We start from the raw sequence: 25374 nt of genomic DNA on the forward strand, positions 1-25374 counted from the left end.
ACATCCTCCCAACTTAAAACTTTTCTTTCCTACCTTGTTATTTCCCTGGAAGTGGTCAAGAATCTGCCTGCCACTACAGGAGATGTAAGTTCGATCCCCAGGTTGGGAAGTTCCCCTGGAGAAGGAAATGGCAACCCACTCCAGTATTCCTGCCTGGGAAATCTCATGGACAGAGACCTGGCAGGCTAAATCCATGGGGTGGCAAAGATTCAGATATGACTTAGCAACTAAATTACAATGTTCCTGATATCTATATGTTAGACTCAGAAAAGGTCTCTGATTGGCCCTACTAGGGTCACTGCCCACTCCTGGATCACTCATTGTGTCCAGGTTGGCCAAGTCTGTGTCATGGGTTCACCCCTGTCCTCAGGAGTGAGGTTGCACTTCCAAGGAGTAGAGGTGTTTGGCCCAGGGTAGCGTCTCCAAGGTAACCTGCACAGCCAGGGATGAAAACCCACACGAGTCAGCTCCTTCCAGCAGTCAGGGACCAGCTGGTACAGTCACAAAGGGTCAGGACTAGAGGAAGCATAGTCATGTGATCCAGGAACCTGACCCTTAATTTCCTTCTCCACTAACAAACATGGGTCTGTCTATAAGGGTCAGACTCTGTTTTCACTCTGAGGTTTCAAAATATTTATAAATTTTCTTCTCTGGTGGTTGAACTACCAATGAGCTCTCCATGTCTTACCAAATGCTTACACGTAGGACTGTCTGTCGGAACACCATCCCAAGTTACTAAGAATAAAGAAAATGGAGCTTTTCTAGAGCAGTGCTGTTTGAGTAAAAATTTTGGGAAAAGCACTTTGAGAACAGACTGTATTTCTAAAGCTTTCTCAGTAATGATTATTTCTCCTAGCATGAGCAAGAACAGAGATTTGTACGTCAGAATAAAAAGATTATGTGTCCCAGCAACCTGAAATTTTAAACGTTTTATGAGTCTTCCTCTGCAGCTGGCACATGAAAGAGGAAAAACACACACGTCATTAAAAAGAGAGTTTATATGTAACGTGTGAGGTAGAAGAGCTTCCTCTTGCAGCTGAGTAAATTTTTGGAGTGTTGACTGGTTTACGTGAAATGAAATGTACAATTAAATTATAGCTTGACAAGTTTATTTCTCCAAGGAGGATCTTGACTTTCAGGCTTTTGTTTTTTCACTGTTTTAACTTCCTAATCAGGTTGACATACTATAGGTGTGTAATTATGTCAAATATATGAAATTTATTTCTCCTTTTATCATTCTCCTTCAAAAGCAGAAAGCAAATATACAAAGAAATGCATACAACGAGCTTAATTAACTGGGAAAGAGTCAAGAGGGCATATTAACTTATAGGAATTATCTGCTGCTGCTGCTGCTGCTAAGTCACTTCAGTCGTGTCTGACTCTGTGCGACCCCAGAGACGGCAGCCCACCAGGCTCCCCCGTCCCCGGGATTCTCCAGGTAAGAACAGGAAATATCTAGAACTCTTCATTGCGTTACTTGCAACTGGGATTGATTTCTCCTCCTAAGGACACATTCCCCTTTTTCCTTCTGAGCCAAAGACTTAACATGATTGAATGAGATGACATATGTTCAGTATTGGCATAGAGCAAGTTTTCAATAAATGTGGCTTCTCTTGTCAGCTCCTTCCAATAACTAATCATCAAGCCTGATGATTTAGCAGAACAAGTAGTTCTCAAATTTCACAGTATATTGGGATCATCCCAGAAACTCATGAAATATTCCACCCCCTGGTACCCACTTTGGAATCACAGGATCTGAATTTCCAACCCCATATCTAACAAGCTCTGATGGACACCAAGTACCATAAACTTTAAGTTGGAGTCTACAACAACTTCTGGGTTTGTTTCTTTGGCTCTCAAGAATTGAATGAATTTTGTATTCATTTTAAACAGAAATTTGGAGCTAGAAAGGAACTTAGTATTTTTTCCATCTCCTTCTATTACAGTTGGAACTGAATCCCAGAGACACTAAATGATTTGCCCCGTAGGGACACCCAGTCAATTGCTAGGCATGGTGTGTTTGTCCCTGGGCCCCACCCCACACCAGGGCTGACTTAGAGCATTAAGTCCTCTTTGGCTTCATGTGGTGGAGACACTGACTTTGGGATCAGATTTACCTACTTCTGCTGCTAATACATAGACAGCTCCATCCTGAATGCATCATACAGATCCTGTGCTTTGTACTTTGTACAAAAATAGCTTCCCAATTCTAATGGCTGGCTATTTCTCACTTTTATTACCTGATATAATTACCTCTTGCCCAGTCTTCTGCGTGGTGATGTGATTCATGACTGTTATTAGCAGCAGGCCTGAATGCACTTTGAAAGGAACATTATGACCAAATATCATCAATCAAATACCATATAATCCTATTTGATTATTTTAGTGTCTCAGGAGAGTGAGAGATTTAGAGATAAATTTGGAAAGGATTGTTGCTTTTTTATAGCTTCAAGTCAAGTTGGCTTTGGAGAGTATAACATTGTCCTATGTTTCAAATTTAAGGGCAGAATTTTTAAGTGCCCACCCACCTATTTTAGAATTGCATGATATGACATTGAGTGAAAGATCATCATATGTGATTTATGGTGATGTTTTTCAAGTTCTAGTCCTAAAATTGAGTGAATAACTCAAGATTAGGTATATTTAGTATCTCTCTCAGTTATCTGAATTGATCTGTCCTAACTGTAACTCAAGGGCTTCCCTGGTAGCTCAGACAGTAAAGAAGCCACCTGCAATGCGGGAGACCCAGGTTTGATCCCTGGATTGGGAAGATCCCTGGAGAAGGGAATGGCAACCCACTCCAGTATTCTTGCCTGGAGAATCCCATGGACAGAGGAGCCTGGTGGGCTACAGTCCATGAGGTTGCAATGAGTCAGATATGACTGAAATGACTTAACATGTATGTACCTGTAACTCAAATTATTATGACTAGAAATTAGTCCTTCTCAGGCTGTGCCTTAGTGATTTCTGAACCATTCCTAAGATGTTCTTCATGTTTTCCCATTTGTTCTTCTAGCTGTGGCCTTGTCTGTGGCTGACTCCCGTGGGATTCTTCCCCGTTGGCCAAGGCGTCTTCCACTGCTAATTGATTCTATTTCCACCACTGTGCATGGGTGAAGGGGAACTGCCTACACTTCTGTCTCTTCATTCCCTATACCTCCGTTTTATGGATAGTTTCCTGAAGATTTGATACTAATGAAAGGGAGTAACAGGGACTTCCCCTATGGTCCAATGGCTAAGACTCCATGCTCCCAATGCAGGGGGCCCAGGTTTGATCTTGGTTGGGGAACTAGATCCCAAAGGCCTCAACTGAGAGTCTGTATGTCACAACTAAGACATACAGCCAAATAGATAAATTTTAAAAATAATTATTAAAAAAAGAGGACTTCCCTGATGGTCCAGTGGTTGAGAATCCACCTGCCAATGCAGGGTACATGGATTAAATCCCTGGTCAGGGAAGATTCCACGTGCTGCAGGGCGACTAAGCCCAGTGCACCGCAACTAGTGAAGCCCACACTGCAGAGCTCGTGCCACCGCAGTGAAGAGAAGCCCAAGCACTGCAGCTAGAGTGTCTCCCACTTGCTGCAACTAGAGAAAGCCCTCATGCAGAAATAAAGACCTAGGACAGCCAAAAATAAGTGAATAAATTAAAAAAGGTGGGGGGGTACAATACCTGCAGAGAAAAGCCAGATCAGCACTCCAGTTCTCTAAAAAGACTAAACCCCTACTAAGCCCAGACCTTGTTTTACCAGGCTGTGACAGCTCAGTTCCTGTTGGAAAGCTCTAAATGTTTCAGGGTTTGTGTCATTTGTCCCCCATGCCTAGAAAGAAAAATGAAAGAGGTCCTGGGAGTCTGAATGACTGTGATTTGTAGTATGGTAGGCCAGCTTTGACATGGCGCACTAGGGTCATCCTTCTTAGAAGAGCCATCAGGCCAGGACTGCCCTTGGTATTTGAGGGCCCCGGGGCAAACACAAGCCTGCATACCCATATGTCCAAATCTTCTGAAGTCCTTGTGCCCAACATGACCACAGCACTCCCCAAGGACTGTCCTTACAACCTGGAAGCTGAAGGAGCCACACCCTCCCCCTGCCAACCAGCAGCAGCCCAGCTCTGACCAGGAGGCCAGCACAGATGGGCCAGGGCAGTTTGGGGTCTGGGGTCGGACTCCTGTGAGTGAACCCACCTGCCTGACCCGGGGTCAGGGACTGACCTGGGTCCAGCTGCTGAGGGAGTTCTCAGTTCTCAGTGGCTCTACCAACAAAGCAGAAGGATTCTATTGTGGAATTGCTTTGGAAAATTCTACAGACCAACTGCGCTGCCCACCCCCTTGGAGACTCACACTTTACATTATAGTATATAGCAAAGGTTTGGAACAATCATGTGAGAAGAAAATCTGCTTAATTTCATTTAACCCAATGATTCCCAAATGGAGCACTTTTGGGGGACCCTTAAGCCTTATTTGTATCCCAGAGTTCTCCAGCACATCTGGGGCTGCTATTTTGGGAAGGATTTTTGGACCTCAGAAGCAGAGGACCAAGTGAATCTCGCTTCTCAGTCTGAAGCCCAGGATTGCTCCTGGGTCATGACAGATCCTGCTCTTGTTCACGCCTTCATTTATCCAGAGCTCATTATTGTCAGTAAGCATGGTGCTTTAGGGCTCACAATACTTTTAGGGGTCCATGAAAATGTTTTAATTTATTTTAAATCAGATATAAAAATGTGCTTTCAGGTCAAAGACGATGTTTCCGTAAGTAATATTAGCACATCCACCTTTATTCCAACAGTTGTAAAATATGATTTTTTAATATATTTTAGATGATAAAATGATTCAGGAATGCAAAAGGGCTAAGGGCCTCCAGAAATCAGAATGTAGCCACACATTTCTGCCTTCTCTTTGTCTTATATCCCAATCCTAGTGTCCCCAACAAGCAATGCTTTTAATGTGCATATTTCTGTCTATGTGAATGTTTTTGAAAACATGTATTGTTGCTTTGTGGAATGTAGTTTTCATTTACATGATATTGTATTGTTCTGTGTCCTGCAGTTTTCACTGAGCACCATGTTTTTATGATCAACCCACGCTGCTCTAAGGATGTCCAAGTCTATATCATTGCTTCTGCCTGCTGTGTAATACTCTGTAGTACATCTGCATGTCTCACCAGTTCACTCTCCCAGTGAGGCAGGCCCAGGACTCCAACTCCATCTCCGTACTCCACCATGTCCATGCACATTCCCCTCATGGTCCTGGGTGGGAATGTCCCCAGTATGCTGAGCAGTTACCTTTGGAGTCAGAGGGCAGAAACATACTTAATTTGGCAAAGTTATACCAAAAGGCTTTCAGGAAGAAATGTTTTTCCTTTTTTGTGAGCTGGTTATGACAAGGTTTATTATCCATTGTGTTAGCTTCATGAAATAAATTGAGTAGTTTTTTTCTTATTTTCTGGAGCAATTGCATTGGAATTCGTTTGTTGGCAGTGTTAAAACAGGGGCAGTATGACTGCTTGATGTTAAAGCACACTTATAAAGTCAATTGTCTGAAAATGTTTTCAATTTCTTACTTGGCTATGGGTTCTAATAATTTTAAGGGCTCTCAGTCTGATGTTGACACCTAGGCAGGATAACTAGATCCATGTGACACCATGATGGGTTTTTCTGTTATTGATGACTTTGTAACTTGGTGTAACACCTGATTTGTGCACAGTGGGTTTTCAGTAATGCTATTGATGGGTTTTCAGTCCTTTACTTCCCACTGCCAACCAGGATTTCATTCTCTGTATGTCAAATAAGTCTGCCCTGATCAAGGAATTGGTATTTTTTTTTTCATGATCTCAAAGTTTTACATTGACAGTGATGTCATGTAGCTTTTGGTGTAAGGTTTTCCCTCTTGAGGAAAAAGCCAAGGCTGGCAGTTGATAACTTATAAATCATATGAATCATTCTGATTACCCAGTGAATATTTTTTTCCTTAATAGTAGACATTCCAAAATTGCACTTGTAGCACAAAACAGTCCTATCCTGAATCCTCAGAAACAACTGGCTTGGTGAGTGTATTCTCCACTTTCTCTCTAATTACTGCCACTCAAGATTAGTATGTTTTAAAAAAGGAAGCTACCAGTAAAAATGATTTGAGTGTATTTCATTTCTCTAGTTCACTTAGCAAGTTACATTATACAGATATCTTCCATTTTAAATAAACCCACTACTCTTCTGACATTAAAATTTATAGAATTATACCAAAAGAGGCTCATGTGTTTCCTAAAGAGCTTTCTCTTGGATCTATCAAGAAATGACCCCTCCCCCACTCACTTAGGAAATACACCACTAATTTTGTCAGTCATTGAGAGAATAAGATTTACTCTTCTGATATTAATATAACTTATTTTGCTGGAATACAACTATTATATAAAAGAAAAGATATTACAATTGGATTCTAGGATCCAAAGTGAATCAGGGGCCAAATTTTCTTCCTTTTCTCTGACATTTTCCAAAAGTAACCTAAAATCTCATAGGCTTAAAAATTTTTTTCCAGAAGAAAAATCCCTGTATGAAAGCAACAGTGTAGACTTCATATCATTAATCCTGGAAAGAAAAGCACAAAGTCCATTTTCTAATCTTAATTTATTGTACTTGAGTATCTTTGCTGACTTCTGGAATCAGTGGGAGTTTGGTGGTTTAGTCCATTAATTGATTTTACAAGCATTTACTTTATGTCAAGTATATAGTGGTGAACCCTGGTGGTTCAGATGGTTAAAAATCTGCCTGCAATGCAGGATACGTGAGTTTGATCGCTGGGTCAGGAAGATCCTCTAGAGAAAAAAATGGCTACCCACTCTAGTATTCTTGTCCGGAGAATCCCATGGACAGAGGAACCTGGCGGGCTATGGTCCGTAGGGTCGCAAAGAGTCAGACACGAATGAAGTGACTTCACATGGATACATGTAGCAGTCAACAGTTACAACCACAAAGAACAGGCCCTGCCTTCCTCAAACTTACATTCTAAAGGAAGAAATAGAGAGCAAAGTAACAGAGATGGCTGTAATTCTCTGGGGTTGCTGTGTAGAGTGGAATGTGTTAGAGGAGCGTGGGGGCGAGGCATGGCAGTGACCGCAGTGGTGGCTTGGTTGACAGCAGTAGCAGTGGAGATGGAAACAAAAGGACAGATTGGGGATAAGATCTGAAATAGAGCTACAGATCTCCAGCATACTGTATGGAAGGCGACCTTGGTCTGACTTCCTGGAAGCAGACCGAGATGGAGATTTGGGAGCAGGAGTACCTTGAGGAGTGTTCTCAGAATGCCTGTGATGGAGTGAGGGAAGCAGGAGGGACCAGTCAGAGAAGCTGAACTGTGCCTACAACAGAGACCACCTCAGTGGATCTCAGAGGGAGGGCTGAAGCTGGGCTGGCCCTTCTGATGCGTCCCAAATTGAAGTGAGGATGGGGTGGGTATTGTTCTTCTCAAGGACCAGTCGTTGGAAATGGACTGCTCAAGAAGAGTGCACCTAGGCCAGGCAGCCCACTTCTGAACCTCCTGGAGAGGGACTCGGCTGGGAGTTGTCAGGAACCAGCTCTCAGCAGTCAGGCACCTAGGTCCCAACTGGGGAATCTGGTGGCGCATCACACCATCCACTAGAGAATATGTGGCTCTGGCTCCGTAAGACGTAGGTAAGATGCTGTGTTCTAACTCAGGCTGATGATGAAATGCTAATATCTAATTTTTGAATTCTCAAATTCAAGTGAGTATCAGAATCATCTGAGAAGTACTGATTTCTGGACCCAATCCCCCCAATCAGAGGTTTGTGGTGTGACCAGAGATTCTTCAGTTTTAATGAGTATTTTAAGTTATTCTGATGTAAGAGTTCACTCTTAACACTGTGGGGAAAAGATATCTTGCATTAGGAACAATTCTAAGAAGCTGCCAAGATATCCTGTCCCTGGTGTAAACACCCTGCATAATTTCAGGATTGTGAATTGGTGCATTTTGCTCTTATGATTGGACTTCCCATATCCCTGGGAGGAGGGCATGGCAACCCACTCCAGTATTCTTGCCTGGAGAATCCCATGGACAGAGGAGCTGACAGGTTACAGTCCATGGGGTCACAAAGAGTTGGACACAATTGAAGCCACTTAGCACACACACCCTCTTGTGATTAGACTGTATCATGTGGCACAGTGTATCTTAAGGGAGGGAGATTATCCAGGTGAGCCTGACCTAATTACTTGAACTTTTTGAAATCAGGGAGTCTAGCCACATCACGTGAGACATTTCACCTACAGAACAGTGAGATAATTAAGGGGAGATAACTAAGGGGTATTGTTTTATGGCACTGAATTTGTGGTATTTGTTATGCAGTAGCAGAAAATGAATTCACAAACAATTGTATTAGGCGTATCCTGGAGACATTACAGAGAAGAAATAGACTTGATCTGCTAGTAGTCAGTCTAAGAGAGAAAGGGAATGGCAAGACACGGAATGCCCCCTTAGATTCTTCCTAGTTAAATGGAAATGGTATGCCCACCCTGCCTTCCTCAGGGGATTGCTTGGGGAGGGGGAGTCCAAATCAAGTGTAAACATAACAGAGAAGAACTGAACCATAATTACAATATGAGCTCTCGGGCTTTTATAAGATTCTTTATAGGGATTCTTCCTAATCAAATATACAGATTTTTGAATGAAAATGTTCTTGTGTACCCTAAAGACATATAGAAGGTACTTCCTCTGACTTTTAAACAAACGATAGAGTGCCAAGCTACCTGCTGGCTTGTCTGCCAAGTGCCAACGGATGGTGGAACCCAGGTGAGCAGAGATTTGGGGTGCACTCCTCTTCCTCGCACATTGCAGGGCTGGGTCAAGACTGTTCATGGGGGGACAGGGGTGGGCAACTGAGAGTGGCATTAATCAGGATATAGCCAGGAAAACAGAAGCCACGTTGGCTATTATAACAGAGGGAGTATAATATATAGAATAGGTATTGGAGGCCTGATGGGGCAAAAGGGAAGATAATAACTACAGGAAGTACTGACCACCACTTGGAACTGTGGGAAGGAAAGGAAGAAGTTAGGATTAGCAAAACCTAGAAATTTAGAGGAGAAGCCTCTTGGAGTGGCAGGCAGATCTCTGAGAAAGAAGCCTAGAGGGTGCTGGCACCTCTGAAAGGGTAAAGTGAGACTGGTTCTGGGAATGTTGAAAAAGCTGGAGTCTGGGACAGCTACTGCTGCTGGGGCAAATGCCCGCTGCTGGGCTCACAGTCTCTCTAGGCCCCTCTGTGGACAGAACCCAGTAGGGGAGCAAGCAGGCAAAAGGAAAAGCTTGTGTGAAGAGTCCAGCCACAGCATCACAAAGCAGGTTATGAAACGGTGGGTATGGAACTGAGAAACAATACCTTAATCACCAGCACAGGTGGTTTCCAATGGGGCCAGGGAAGTCTGATCTCATTTGAAGGACTCAAGACAGTGATTGTGGATGGGAGTGGTGGGAGAGAGCTGGCTTGTTATCAACTTCTCCTTTGCCCTAATAAAAGATCTCAAATGCATGATGCCTGAAAGGAACAGCTTTCTCACAATAGAAACCCTGGGATGGAGAGAGGGATGAGATGGGTGGGACAGCAGGCTAGAGAGTACCTGTCAGGGATGTTCGTATGAATGATATTCTCCATGAGAGCTGGACCGGTGGAGAGGATCTCCTGATCCTCCAACAGGGTACTTGATCCCTGGAAGTGTCAAGAAGTGTATGGAACTGTTGGGTGAGCATGGTGCATCTTCTTGGAATGTTAAATCTTCTGGAAGGTTTTCAGGGAAAATATTTTTGCATTAAAAAGTGTACTGTGGAATTGCAACCATAAGTGGGACCCAGCTGCTCACTGCTCAAAAGCCAATAAAGAGGCAAAATTAGTGGAAAGGAAAGTTTGCTTTATTTTGGATGTGGCAATGAGGTGAGGGCAGACATCTGTCCAAAAGCTGCCTCCCCTCACCCTGACAATCAAGGGACAATAACTTTTATAGGTTGAAGGAGGGGGCTGCATGCAGAAACAGCACAGTCAGCTCTGATAGTTCGCTTGAAATTGATCATCAATGGTCTGACCAGTGTCATCTTGATTGTTTTAAGTACAATTAGTCTTTAGTTCCAAAGTTGGTTTGTTCCCATTTCCTTGAGGCTGATTCTTGGAACCATGGCATCTTATGTTAAGGCTACAGTCCAGTCACCATGTGGTTAGCTTCTTCCACCTGGTGGGGCTGTCAGTATCTGTAAGACAGCTCACAGGATATGGCTCAAAATATTACCTATAGCCCTTGAGAAGGAGCTAAAGGCCCTTAATTATGCTTAATAACTGATCTATTATTATTTAAGGGCTTTCCTGGTGGCTCAGTTGTAAAGAATCCGCCTGCAATATAGAAGACCTGGGTTTGATCCCTGGGTCAGGAAGATCCCCTGGAGAAGGAAATGGCAACCCACTCCAGTATTCTTGCCTGGAGAATCCCATGGACAGAAGACCCAGTGGGCTACAACCCATAGGGTGGCAAAGAGTCAGATACGACTAAGCACGACGATACAGATATATCATTATTTAGTCTTGTTAGACTGTTTTCCTTTGTTTTTGCATTTTCTTGCTTCTCTGATTAAGCTTATTCTTTGGCTAAAGTTTTTCCACAGACAAAAGGCAGGTGGAGGACATGGGGTCAAGGACCATAGATAGGATCCTGCTGTGTTTCAGAATGGTGCAAATTTTACTTTTGGCACTAATATATAAGATGTCAAAGCAAATATATGTTTGCAGTAGACAAGATCAACTGCCACCTATCCTTCCAGAGTCCTTGAAAAAGTTTGGAAAACACTCCAAGTCTTTACAATTTGTCACTTGAGTTTTTAAAGCTCAAGGAAGGATTCTTTTTTTTTTTGTCTAGAAAAGACTTCTTTTCTATTTGAAATTGCAAATGTTTAAATTATAAAAATTAAAACAGTTTTCTTAAGCCTTAATGTTAAATTTAGAAATCTTGTTAGACTTTTTATAAACCTAATAAAATAAGAACAGTCATCTTTAATTGTTGTCAGGTTAAGGGTAGATTAACTCAGTTTCAACAGATTAAATCTGCCACATATTGGTCACAGTTATAAACTTTATTAAATTCCCTTAAATATTTTAAATTGCATTTGTACATTTAATATATTTAATTTTCTTAAGTGCCTCAAATGCCCAACAAGACAAATTTATGACCTTAACAAGCAAAACCTTTCTAAGTAGTTAGATAACTCATAAATTAGATTTATAAATAGAGTTACCTTTTTGTTCTCTTAAACATTTCAGTACTGGTTAAATATTTCTTCAAGTTAAAAATAGAAGTAAAAAACCAATTACACCTTTCAAACTGAGGTCACAGGCTAAACCACCAGATTTTCTACTCTGGCATGTTCTCTAACCCTTTAAATAAACTTGGTGATTGCAAAACTGATTCCAAAAGTGAACATAAAGGTATTAGTTGTATGGGTTCGATTTGCTTCTTCATCTCTATTCAATTCTTATTTTTTTCCAGGGCTAAAAATGTATTTTCCCAACTACAAGAAAACAACTGAACCACCTTAGGTGGGTCCATGTGACAAGATTAACCATTCCTGATTAAGTCATGGTTGGGATTTTGATCAGGGTACAGACCTGTGGGCTTCATGCCTCACAAATGATCATGTTGGATCATTTTTGAAGATGGAGGCTTGAAGGCCCCTTTTCTGGCTATTTCTATTATATGTACATTCCTTTTTAAAAATGAGATATGATTTACACGTAATATTGTATAAGTTAATGGTATACCAAGTGTTGGTTCCATACATTTATACGTTGCTGTGTGATTACCACTGGTAGCATTGGCTAACATCTCTGTCACGACACAGAGTAACTGTTAGGGGAATCACACTGATTGAAACCTCCCACCCTGGCCAGGCACCATAGTAACGGTTCACATGAGTTGTTTTATGACAGGAGATCCTGATTAGGAATACGGAACTAATAAGCCACCACCAACGGGAAGAGTTTGGGAAAGGTCGAAAGGAGACACCGCATGTCCGTCCACTTCCCAGAATCCCTTTCGCTAGCATCCATCTTGGCTGAGCGATGCGTGTGCCACCAGGAAAGACTCTGAATTCGAATGATTGGCCAAAGACCACCCGGAAACTAATCCCATCACCATAAAACCCGAGACTGCGAGCCATGCGGCAGAGCAGTTCTCCTGTGTTCCCTTACCCTACTGCTCTCCACCCGGGTGCCCTTTCCCAATAAAATCTCTTGCTTTGTCAGCACATGTGTCTCCTCAGACAATTCATTTCTGAGTGTTAGACAAGAGCCCAGTTTCCAGTCCTGGAAGGGGTCCGCCTTCCTGCAACACAACCATTTCTTTCTTGTGGTGGAAACAGTTAAGGTATATATTCTTTCATTTTCTCCTCCAGCCTGATATATTAGTGCTTGTCTTGTCTGAGTCTGTTCACCACGTAAAGACATTTTCATTGCTTATCTTCTGATTCTCCCAGCAGAGCATTATTCTGCTGCAAGATGGCAGGTGCGGGTCCATGAGGGAGAAGACCTTCCATCTCTCCCTCTGGATACAACCGCAAGCGCAAAAAATAAACAGTTACTCAATGATAATGAACAAATGCATGTATAGGAGGAGACAGGAGAAGGAGGAGTCAGCCTCCCTCTCCCACTCCCACTTTCTTTTCTGTTGTTGCCACTGAAGGGACATAAAAGGTGTGCTAACCAGGCAGGGGGCAATTAGGAACTCGGGGTATGGCTTCAAACAGGTTTGGACTTGAATCTTGCCTCCACAATTGAAGAAAAGCACAGCTATTGAAAGGTTCCCTGACTTCTCTGATCCTATTTTCTCAACTTTGAAGTCCCTAACTTATGGATGATTGTTAATAATCGTTTGAAATTGTGTACATAAAACAGACAGCATTGTGCCTGGAATATGGCTCACTATAATCGCCAATTTATTGATTTGTTTTTATTGTCCATCTCTGTCTTGCTCAGTGTTCTGTCTCTCTCAGGTGCCTAGCACAGGGCCTGGCACCAGGACTTGCTGGATGGATGACTTCCTATCCATGACAATATTTGGACCACTTGTCCTCAGCTGCTAGAACTCTGAGCATTGGACACCACCGGTACCTGAGTGACATGCTTGGGTCATGCATGGCGCATTGGTGTTATAGGAATGCTATGGCGATTGTTTTGTGTAATGTGTGTTTATGCTGTTGCCTCTCAGGGTAAAGCCATAGTTCTCTGTATACAGAGTTAGGTCAGACCTGAAGGATGAGAAAAAGTCATTGTGTCATCAGTTAGATAAGAGCCTCTATTACAGAACTGAGTGTGAGAAGTGTAGGTGGGTAAGAGAATGAGACTCTTTCTCTTGGACTTGACAGCAGAGATGTCAAGATGACTGGGGAGAGATTGTGAGAAGAAGGTCTTTACATGACACCCTTCACAGATAGTCACTTTCTGAGTCTCAACCTTATTTTATTCTAATTGCTTTCCAAGATAGCTACACTCTGCCTCCCAAAGGCTGGGATCTCTCCTTCTTTTGGTTCTTAGCCTGTCACCAGGGATTCTTAATATCCTCACTGTTGACACTTGGGCCTGGATAATTCTTTGCTGCAGTGGCTGTCCCGAGCACTGTAGGATGACTAGCAGCATTGTACTGTAGGTACAGTAGCTGGGAGCTCTTTGTGACAATAACAAATGTTTGCAGACATTGCTGAATGTCTCCTAGGGAAGCTCGTTTGCAAACCACTGAACTGGCCTCTCTCTTATGCTTTTGTATTTACTTCCCTTGTGTGCCCTTTGGCATCCTGTGAAGTCTTCCTGAACATTCCATCCTAACTGTGCCTAGGAGAAAGAAACATTTGGGGGTATGAATAAACCAGGTCCTTGAAGGAGGAGCGAGCCGATCTCAACAGCTACTGGGGTTGATGGTGGCAGTAGGAATCGAAGCCGAAGAATCCTAGGGGGACTGGAAACACAGCTGTTCCCACCTGGAGCCTCTTTTCAAAGTGTTTGAGACCCTAAAAGGGATGGTGGATTTGCTTAAGTTGTTTTTCCCATGAGTTTTTGGATTTTTTTCCACTCTGAGACAGGTGCACATTTAAGAAGTTCTGAATTCATGTCATACCCCTTATGGAAGCCTAATTAGAGCCGGTTTTATAGTTTTGACTGGGAATGGTAAAATTTTAACATGGCTGAAAGCCCAAGAAATAAATTTGCAAAGCACTTTATGGCCTTTCCTGCTATATCAGAAATTCAGAGAGAATGACAGCGATGTTTCCTGGTGGCCAAGCATCTGGAAGTGTTTTCCCTTTGTTTTCATGGGCACCATGGTTGACTCACAAGGGACTCTCCCTCTTGGCATCTTTCACATGGAGTGCTAGTTGCAACTTTTTGGCACAGGTAAGATTGGTGGATCCTTTAATTCTCCACACTTTCTTTTCCTTGTCTTGAGACATTCTATCCAGGATCCACAGTGCTCTCCAGTGGAACAATACATCAGGGTGGCCTGCCAAGCAGGTGCAAAGTTTTGGAAGACATTGCAATAAAGGTATCTCTGGATAAATGGGCAAGTCAATAAACGTATGCCCTAGGGCCAATTTGCATTTATTATTATTTTAATTATTTATTTAAAGTTTATTTTTGGCTGCACTGGGTCTTCATTGCTGTACCCGGGCTCTCCTTTGTTGTGAGTGGGGGCTACTCTTCATTGTGGTGCCTGGACTTTTCATTGCAGTGGCTTCTCTTGTTGCAGAGCGTGGGCTCTAGAGCGCGAGGGCTTCAGAAAATGCATCGCATGGGCTCAGTAGCTGTGGCTCACAGGCTGTAGAAAGCAAGCTCTGTAGTTGTGGTTCAGGGGATTAATTGGCCCCGCCACCCCCCTACCCTCCACCCTGGCATGTGGAATCTTCCTGGAGCAGGGATCAAACCTGTGTCCCCTGCATTGGCAGGCCGATTCTTAACCACTGGACCACCAGGGAAGTCCCAATTTGCATTTTTTAAACAGTCTGCGTATTGAGTTCAAGAGATGTTATTAAATGATGCAAGAGATTGGGCTGGATGTCAGACTAGACATGGGATAGAGTGGGGCAAGTTGGTCAGGTAAGATTGTTTTTGGAAACACCTTCACGTTGTAAGGGAGTGAAACCAGGCATGAATAGAATGATGATACACTTTAATTCCTTGTAGAGGTCAGAGGCTATGGGAGGGAAGAGCAGGGAGAGGCTCTTTCTGGTCCAGAAGAAGGAAGGATGGCCTCATGGAGGAGAAAGCACTTGAGCTCTGTGGGATTTTGACAGATGGTGGTAGCTGGCTGTGGAAGGGCCCTGAGCTGTGAGGAATGGAATAGTATGAGCAAAGGAATGGACATGGGAAGGAGTAAGACATGTTCTGGGGCTCAGATGTGGTTAGAGTTTAAAATATGTTAAAGGCAGTAGAGAAAGATCAAGCTGGAAACACACATGTTGGGTGTTCAATAAATAAATACCCATTAAATGAATAAATTAGTGGTAGATTGTTATCATATGACATAGGCTTTAAAGAGCAAATTAAAGAATCTGGGTTTTCTGCTCTAAGCAATATGGGGCAGTGGGCATTAAAATGTTTTGATCAGAAAAGTAACAGCAGGTTTTCATTTTAGGAAGATTAAATTAGCAAAAGAAGGTAGCATGGATTGCAGCTGAAAATCCAAATATGCTACATGTACCACTGGCGGTACACAGGATGATTCTAGGTGGGAGATGCAGGACTGCCACTCAGGTAGTAAGAACCAACAGAGCATTACTGCTCATTCATTGCCCCTCTGCTATTCTGGATGGTTAAATGTTTCGCATATAACCCCTGGGTACATGGGTACATTTTAAAGTGTTAATGGTTATATTCAACTATGAATTTCAAAATTGCAGTATGATACAAAATTTTAAAATACATTTATTTAGGAAGAAAAAGTAGGTTAATTTAAAGAGAAAATTAAATAATAGGTGGATAAGCAAGTCCTGAAGATGGCATGTGAATGACTGAAGTTTGGGAAACACTGGACCAGAGGCATGAGGGATTAAAGGCAGAGGACTGGTCAAGAGCCATTGGACTGACTATCTGTGCAGTCAGCTAGATCATGATCAGTAAAGCAGAGACATTACTTTGCCAACAGAGGTCCGTCTAGTCAAGGCTATGGTTTTTCCTGTGGTCATGTATGGATGTGAGAGTTGGACTGTAAAGAAGGCTGAGTGCCGAAGAATTGATGCTTTTGAACAGTAGTGTTGGAGAAGACTCTTGAGAGTCCCTTGGACTGCAAGGAGATCCAACCAGTCCATTCTAAAGGAGATCAGCCCTGGGATTTCTTTGGAGGGAATGATGCTAAAGCTGAAACTCCAGTACTTTGGCCACCTCATGTGAAGAGTTGACTCATTGGAAAAGACTCTGATGCTGGGAGGGATTGGGGGCAGGAGGAGAAGGGGACGACAGAGGATGAGATGGCTGGATGGCATCACTGACTCGATGGACGTGAGTCTGAGTGAACTCCGGGAGTTGGTGATGGACAGGGAGGCCTGGCGTGCTGTGATTCATGGGGTGGCAAAGAGTCGGACTCGACAGAACAACTGAGCTGAACTGAATTGAACTGATAACAAGTGGCTAGTACTGAGCCCACCCATCATTTACAGGTTTAGCTTTTTACCTTTTTACTTAACTTCACTATGTATGAAAAGTTCCAGTCCAGTTAAAGGGATTTTCCATAAAGTATATCCAAAAGTGTGCTAAGCCTATAATTCTACTTCCGTAAATATTTTGAACATTTCCTTCTAATCTTTTCTCTGCTTATCCATGCTTATATTTAATGAAGTTGGGATCATACTTTGTATACAGTTTGTATCTTCTTTGTCCATCTATGGTAGTTTCATGAATGTTTTCCCATATTCCTCTAGATTCCCTCAAAAATATTTTTTCCATTTGGAGGGATGTACCATGATTTAATCACCTTTAATGTTTGACTTTTAGATTGTATTCAGTTGTTTGGACAGATAACAAAGCTTTGGAAATAACCTTTTTATGGCCATCACCAAAAAGTTTACAAATAATAAATACTGGAGAGGATGTGGAGAAAAGGGAGCCCTCCTACACTATTGGTGGGAATGTAAATAGGTACAGCCACTATCGAGAACACTATGGAAGTTTAAAAAAAAACTGAAAATAGAAATTCCCTGATGTTCATTGTTAGGATACTGGCTTTTCACTGCCTAGGGTGCAAGTTCAATCTCTGGTTGGGGAAATAAGATCCCACAAGCTGTGAGACATGGCCAAAAAAATTCCCTGAAAATAGAGTTAGCATATGATCAAGCAATCCCACTCCTAGGAACATATCTAGAATAGACAAAAATTTGAATTTGGAAAGATACATGCACCCTAATGTTCATGGCGGCAATATTTATGATAGCCAAGACATGGAAGCGATCTAAATGTCCATGGACAGATGAATGTATATATAAAGATGTATATATATTTCATTTATACAATGGAATTTTACTCAGCTATAAAAAGAAATGAAATCTTGTCATTTGCAGCAACATGAATGGACCTAGAGATTATCATACTAAGTGTAGTAAGTCAGATAAAGAAAGACAAATATTATATGATATCACCTATATGTGGAATCTTAATAAATGATACATATGAACTTATTTATATAACAGACAGATATAGAAAAGAAACTTATGGCTACCGAAAGAGAAGGGGGGAGGGATAAATAGAGAGTATGGGGTTAATAGGTGCACATTACTGTATATAAAATAGATAAACAACAAGGACCCACTGTACCGCACAAGGACCTATATTCATCATCTTGTAATAATCTATAATGGAAAAGAATCCAAAAAAGAATATAGGTGTATACATATACATGCATAACCAAGTCATTCTCTGTACACCTTAAACTAATACAATATTTAAAATCAACTATATTTCAATGAAAAAAGAAAGAGTCTCTCCTTCTTAAAATGTACAATTATAGTTTTTTTAGTATGTTCACAAACTAGTCCAACCATTAACATTCATTCTACAACATTTACATCATCCCAGAAAGAAACCCCATAACCCATTTGCAGTCACTTCTATTTCCTCCTCCCCTAGCAATCACAAATCTATTTTCTGTCTCTACAGATTTACCTGTTCTGGACACTTCGTATAAATAGAATCACATATACGTGGCCTTTTGAGACCAGCTCCTTTCACTTACTATAATGTTTTCAAAGTTTGCCCACACTTAGCATATATTAAGAAAGCACTAAAAGTCCACTGTATATAAAATATCCACTGTATACATACTTTATTTAGTATATAAAAATTCACTGTATATAAAATATACAGTCTATTGTTTACAGGTGGAAATCAATAGAATGGGAAAGACTAGAGATCTCATCAAGAAAATTGGAGATACCAAGGGAACATTTCATGCAAAGATGGGCCCAATAAAGGACAGAAATCATATGGACCTAACAGAAGCAGAAGACATTAAGAAGAGGTGGCAAGAATACACAGAAGAACTATACAAAAAAGATCTTCATGATCCAGAAAACCATGTGGTGTAATCACTCACCTAGAGCCAGACATCCTGGAATGTGAAGTCAAGTGGGTCTCAGGAAGCATCACAATGAACAAAGCTAGTAGAGGTGATGGAATTCCAAATTCCAAATCCTAAAAGATGATGCTGTTAAAGTGCTGCACTTAATATGCCAGAAAATTTGGAAAACTCAGCAGTGGCCACAGGACTGGAAAAGGTCAGCTTTCATTCCAATCCCAAAGAAAGGCAATGCCAAAAACTGTTCAAAGTACTGTGCAATTGCACTCATCTCACACACTAGCAAAGCAAAGCTCAAAATTCTCCAAGCCAGACTTCAACAGTATGTGAACCATGAACTTCCAGATGTTCAAGTAGAATTTAGAAAAAGCAGAGGAACCAGAGATCAAATTGCCAACATCCACTGGATCATTGAAAAAGCAAGAGTTCCAAAAAAACATCTACTTCTGCTTTTTTGACTATGCCAAAGCCTTTGACTGTGGATCATAAGAAACTGGAAAATTCTTCAAGAGATCGGAATACCAGACTACCTGACCTGCGTCCTGAGAAATCTGTATGTAGGTCAAGAAGCAACAGTTAGAACTGGACATGGAACAACAGACTGGTTCCAAATCGGGAAAGGAGTACACCAAGGCTGTATATTGTCACCCTGCTTATTTAACTTATATGCAGAGTACATCTCGCGAAATGCCGGGCTGGATGAATCACAGACTAGAATCAAGATTGCTGGGAGAAACAGCAATAATCTCAGATATGCAGATGACACCTTTATGGCAGAAAGCAAAGAACTAAAGAGCCTCTTGATGAAAGTGAAAGAGAATGAAAAAGTTGTCTTAACTCAATGTTCGGAAAACTAAGATCATGGCATCCAGTCCCATCACTTCATGGCAAATAGATGGGGAAACAATGGAAACAGTGAGAGACTTTATTTTTGGTGGGCTCCAAAATTACTGCAAATGGTGACTGCAGCCATGAAAATAAAAGATACTTGCTCCTTGGAAGAAAAGGTATGACCAACCTAGACAGCATATTAAAAAGCAGAGACGCTACTTTGCCAACAAAGGTCCATCTAGTGAAAACTATGGTTTTTCCAGTACTCATGTATGGATGTGAGAGTTGGACTATAAACAAAGCTGAGCGCTGAAGAATTGATGCTTCTGAACTGTGGTTTTGGAGAAGGCTCTTGAGAGTTCCTTGGACTGCAAGGAGATCCAACTAATCAATCCTAAAGGAAATCAGTCCTGAATATTTATTGGAAGGACTGATGCTGAAGCTGAAACTCCAATACTTTGGCCAACTGATGCAAAGAACTGACTCATTTGAAAAGACCCTGATGCTGGGAAAGATTGAATGCAAGAGGAGAAGGGGCCATCAGAGGATGAGATGGTTGGATGACATCACCGACTCAATGGACATGAATTTGAGCAAGCTCTGGGAGTTTGTGATGGACAGGGAGGCCTGGCGTGCTAGTCCATGGGGTTGCAGAGTCAGACTTGCCTGAGTGACTGAACTGAACTGAAAAATTCCACTTATCTTCCTTATTTAAAACAAAACAAAACTTCTTGCTAGCTTCTGACAGGAAGGTGTCTCTTCTCCTCTCCTTTTCTTTCTGTACGCCTCTCTCTCATTCATATTCTCTCTCTCTCTCCCTCTTTCCTCCTTTTCATGGAAAATAACTGCCTGCTCTGGCTTTTCCTGATGTTAGCACATCTTAGCTGTGACATCCTTCACCTCTTTTCCATTTTTTGCTCCAGTCACCATTTCTCCCATTATTCAAAAATAAGAAGGGACAATCTCTTTTTTTTTTTAGCCACAGCTTTCTCATTTGTATCTGCTGACTGATCATAAGGAAACTTACCTTATTCTGGGAATGAGAGGGGAGGGCTTCCTTTCTGGACAATGTTGTATAAGAGCAGGCAAGCACTTTTTTTACAGAATTCTCTTAAACAACCTAGAAATATGCATTGTCTCAGTGCATGGCACCATAGGGGATCCTCTGTGGGATATGAAGATGGGAGGACCAAAGACCCACTTTAGGTAGTTTGTATTCTAAGAAAGGATCTGAAACATTCTTGATAATACTGCCTGATAATCACGAAATTATAATTATAATTATAATCATGAAATTATACTCCTTCAAGGGCTAGAATCATGTTCTGTTAACCTTCTCCAAAACTGCAATGCTTGGCACAAAGCAGGCCTTATTTTTGTTAGGATGTTTTAAAAGAGATATGCATAAGGTGCTGAGAAAGGTCAGGTGAGGTAGGGGTTAATTCTGGCTGGAGAAACCTAAGAAGGCTTCATGGAGAAAATGGTTTCTGTGGTGAGCAGTGAAGGAGGAATGGATTTAGGCCTGGAGCATCAGAAAGAAACTTCTAGGAAAACAGGAAATGTATAGAGATGAAGCTGTGTGAAGTGTGGAAAGGGAGCGTGAGTCAAGTTAATGAGTTAACTTTGAAACAGACAAAAACGAAGTTGAGAATTTCACATCAGATGCCCCAAACTTCCAAGTAAGGAAAGAAGTAAGAGCGTCTTCAAAACAGGAAAGGAATGGGAGTGGAATTTGGATCCAAAGGAGTGTGAAAAAGTTTGGCTGTAGGATGTGGGCTGGAAACTCAACTAGACACAAGATTTGAGACCTTGAGGTGTTTGTGGTCATACATATGGAGATATCGACAAATACTGAATCATCTAGGTTATAATTCAACCAATATCTTAAATATATTGGTACACATTTTACTTTTTAATAAGTCACGTTCTATTAAAATTAAAATATAGCATACATTCCTTTTCTTACCAACTAGCAACAGATGTTATTAAACACTGTTTTAGACTCTGGGGACATAGCAGTGAACAAGATAGACAAGATTTCTGCCTTTTTGGACATTTCCATTCTAGTGGGGAGTGGGGAGACAGAGAAGAACAAAACAAGTAACGGAAAGGTGTATAATAATAGCAGAGACCAAGCATAGCTAAACATTATTATTTCAAAACTTTATTCAAAATAATACATAAACATTAACAAAGACTGTTTTCTAACTAACTAATCACCATTTGCTAATATAAATATTGGAAAATCCAAACATAGTTTATTTACGCATGTTTTCTCAAACACTGTGTGTGCCAAATTCACAGGGTTTTATTGTACCAAAGTGAAAAAGTTATTCAGCACAATATGCAAGACAATTTGAAAATGTCTGGGAAATTTCGACACAGAGTATATCTGTAGTTAATTTCTAGAAAACTGTGCTAGGAGTCATAATGTCTTGGTGACAATAGATAACACTGTGTAATTTTTTCCTTGTGAATGTATTTATGTACATCAATTCAGTTCAGTCCCTCAGTCATGTCCGACTCTTTGCGACCCCATGAATCGCAGCACGCCAGGCCTCCCTGTCTATCACCAACTCCCGGAGTTCACCCAGACTCACGTCCATGCAAAAATACATAAGACCCCAATCCTACTTTCAGAGAGCTCCCAGCCTAGAGGAGGAAAGAATCCATTAGAAAGCTAACAAAATACACAGTAAAAAACTGGTCCAAATCCCCTGTGAGGTGTGCTACGCCTTGCCTTGAACCTTCATTAATGTCACAGAACCTGACCTTGCAGGATTCAGGATGGGGATGCAAGAAGTCTGCATAGTAGAAAGAACTGCATTAACAAAGATGAGGCAGAAGCAGGTGTAGAGAAAAGAAACGTATTTATTGAGTTCTAAACTCAACCTTATGTACATAGTAGGTCCTTTGTAAATGTTCAGTGAATAAGTATTCTTGTTGAAAAAGGATCATTAGAGCCATTTTGAAGACAAAGAAACTGAGGCTCAGAGAGATTAAATCATAGTTCTAAAGTCACTTAGCTAAATGTGGGGAAGTTAGATATTGACCCCCAGGCAGTCTGCCTAGCAAGATTCTCTTCTTTGCCCTGTCCAGATGGGTGGCTCAAGTCTAGGGTGTGCAGTGAGGGGGCAGAGTGGGCATTGTAACCAGAGGGGAACTTAGACACACAGATTGGGCCTGGGCTGCAGCTGTCCCTAAATGACGTTCTAGATAACACACGCTGTTCTTGGAGAAAAGCTACCGAAGATCTTAAAGTGGAAGAGTAATATCATCAGTCTTTATTTTAGAAACAAGGTCAGTCAGTCGGTCAGTCATGTCCAACTCTTTGAGACCCCATGAACCACAGCATGCCAGGCCTCCCTGTCCATCACCAACTCCCGGAGTTTACTCAAATGCATGTCCATTGAGTCGGTGATGTCATCCAACCATTTCATCCTCTGTTGGCCCCTTTTCCTCCCACCTTCAACCTTTCCCAGCATCAGGGTCTTTTCCAATCAGTCAGTTCTTTGCATCAGTTGGCCAAAGTATTGGAGTTTCAGCTTCAGCATCAGTCTTTCCAATGAATGTTCAGGACTGATTTCCTTTAGGATGGACTGGTTGGATCTCCTTGCTATAAGTGGGATAGGGTGGAAGTTAGAGGGTGGGGATGGGAGCAATGGCTATGAAAGTAGACTAATAGATAAGTTAAGAAATGGTATTGTACAGAGCTGATGAAGAGGAATAGATTTGAGACTGAGCAGGGGCTGTGGAAATGGAGACCCAGGGGGAAAGAGGCCTGGAAACACGTCTGAGGGAGCGTAACCACCACTCACAGGCCAGATGGACTAGAGGGGCAGAAAGGGATGCAAGATGGAGCTGGGATGTCTAGCTTTAGTAAAGGGTGATGCTATGAGCTGAAACAGAGACAATAAGAAAAGAAATGCAGTTGGTCGGCAGAAGATAATATTTTAGACATTTCTGGCTAGAGTCACACAAAAAGAAATGTATAATGGACAGCAGGGAATACAAGATGAGCACAAAGGAGAGTGGCTGGAACAAGAACATGTTGGAAGTCATCAGTCTCCAAGAGACAGTTAGGACCAGAAGGATGGGAGGGCCAGGGAGAGGTTTAGAAGGAGAAGAGAGGGGAGGAGCAGGGCACAGGAGGGGAGGTCACAAAGGAAGGGCAGAGAGGCAACAGGAGACCCAGAGGGAGAAGGCTGTGGAGGCCACGGAAGAGTCTAGGAGAGCTGGAGTTGGCTGACTGAAGGTTCCCAGAAGAATGGATAGGGCGGAAGCCAGGGGAGGAGTGAAGAGTGAGTGAATGAATAGGGAGAATCAGTAAGGTGGATTCTTTCAGAGTTTCCCAGCAATGAGAGGAGAAACCGGGTAACTTGAAGGGAGTACTGAGGAGAGAGAAACCTTAGCGTGCTCCTGGGGGAAGTTTGTGAGCTGCCAGCTGCCTTGGTCGGCCACCAGAGGAGGAAAGTGGGTGAAGCAGAGTTCTTTCTCATCTACTCTTGTGCAAAGCAGCTTTCTTAACAGGGAGGGGGAGAATCTGACTTAGTAGCAGCATCGTCTCTACCACTGTTAAAAGACCAGAGTATTGCAACATTGCTCTTCTCACGGTACAGTCTACTGATTGCTTTATAATCATGTTCTCTTTTGGAGGGGTAAAGATAGAACTGGACTTGTAGCAAAAGGTTGTAGGAGGTGGCCAAGTGCTCTGATTCTTGAGCCAGGTTGCCTAGACTCAAAGCCCAGCTCTGTCACTTGCTATGTGAACTTATCAATTATTTAACTTCTCAGAGGCCCAGTTTCCTGTTGTGAGCATTACCCAAGACAATACGAAGAACTTAGAACAATGTCTGGCACACAACCAGCCTCATGGAGATACTGGCTATTATCCTTAATGGTTATGCCAAAGATCTGGGGCATCGGTGCTGGAAATGACCCAGGGGTTTAACTGACCCTGACTTTTCCACCTGCCACTGGCGCATATTACTGCTAGGATTGCTTTAGCTATTCTTTACCAACATGAAATTCTTTTAATTTTGCATGAAACATCCTGCAAATTAATATTTGCTTTTTAAGATTACAAGAAGCTGTTCTTAAAATGAAAAATAAAGCCTTCTCCTGCAAGGTAATAAGGAAGAGGACACTATTTAGGAAAAACTGATTTTGGTGTCGTAAAACTCTGAAGTACAGAGCTCATAACAGTATAACTGAATAAATAATTATAATACTAGAGAGGAGGGGGTCTACATGCTATTGAATATCTAACTCTTATTTTAACTGATTAAGGAAGCTATATTTATGCTTCATACACTTCTTAAAACATTCTTCCTCTAAAATATTTCAAAGCACCAAAGTAAAACATCTGGCACCAGGCAGTATGCAAAACAATCTTTTGCTGTTTTTCATGGCAGTGTGAGCTCTTACTTGGAATTGCTCTACCTCACTGCCCCCTGCTGGTCGAGACTCAGTACAAACCAAAGCCCTGTGACCACTCCAGTCGACTTCAGATTGTGTGCTCCCCACAGGCTGCAAAAAGATAGCCCAATTGATTCCTATTAAGAAAATAAATTGCTGGAAAAAAAAAGAAAATAAATTGCTGGGACTTGCCTGGTGGTCCAGTGGTTAGGATTTTGCCTTCCAATGCAGGGGGTGAGAGTACAATCCCTGGTCAAGGAGCTAGGATCCCACGTGCCTGCTGGCCAGAAAACCAAAAAACATAAAACAGAGGCAACCTTGTAATACATTCAATAAAGACTTTAAAATAGTCCACATCAAAAAATCTTTAAAAAAATAAATAAAAAAGGAAAATAGATTGCCATTTTAACTTACATCCTGGTCAGGTATTGGTTTTGTGGAACTTGTAGTTTATTCTATTCGGGGGACCCTCTAAAAGATTAAAGAATACAAAGTCACAAATACAATGTCAAAGGTGGAAGAAAATATCTACTT

The sequence above is a fragment of the Bos mutus genome, chromosome 6 (assembly GCF_027580195.1).
Source record: "Bos mutus isolate GX-2022 chromosome 6, NWIPB_WYAK_1.1, whole genome shotgun sequence".
Lineage (NCBI taxonomy): Eukaryota > Metazoa > Chordata > Mammalia > Artiodactyla > Bovidae > Bos > Bos mutus.